The sequence below is a fragment of the Penaeus monodon genome, chromosome 25, assembly GCF_015228065.2.
Source record: "Penaeus monodon isolate SGIC_2016 chromosome 25, NSTDA_Pmon_1, whole genome shotgun sequence".
Classification (NCBI taxonomy): Eukaryota; Metazoa; Arthropoda; class Malacostraca; order Decapoda; family Penaeidae; genus Penaeus; species Penaeus monodon.
Genome location: NC_051410.1, coordinates 3,061,864 through 3,062,152, shown reverse-complemented (window position 1 = coordinate 3,062,152; position 289 = coordinate 3,061,864). Strand labels below are relative to the sequence as shown.

The 289-nt window shown below is 55.4% G+C and overlaps 1 protein-coding gene across 1 annotated transcript in view; it reads right to left on the bottom strand.

Annotated features, from left to right (window-relative positions):
* The window catches only part of LOC119589487 (protein dispatched-like), a gene marked incomplete at its 5' end in the record, with an annotated part of 109,307 nt that overhangs the window by 37,052 nt on the left and 71,966 nt on the right, over positions 1 to 289 (bottom strand).

Below are 289 nucleotides of genomic sequence, written 5' to 3'. Positions count from 1 at the left end.
TGGGAATTTTAAAACACGAAAAAATTAGAAAGGGGGAAAAAAAAGGGGGTAAAAGGGGGAAAAGAAGGGGGAGGTGGTGGGGGGGAAAAGGGAGGGGGGGGAGGGAAAAGGGGGGGAAGGGGGGGGGGGAAAGGGAAAAAGGGAGAGGGCCCAAGGGGGGGGTTGGGGGCCCCCGAGGAAAGGGAAAAAGGGGGAAAAAAATGAGAGAGAGCAAAAGGAGAGACCGATTTCAAAAGGAAGGAAAAAAGAGGCCCCGGAGAGGGAAAGGGGGGACCAAGGGGAAAAGGGG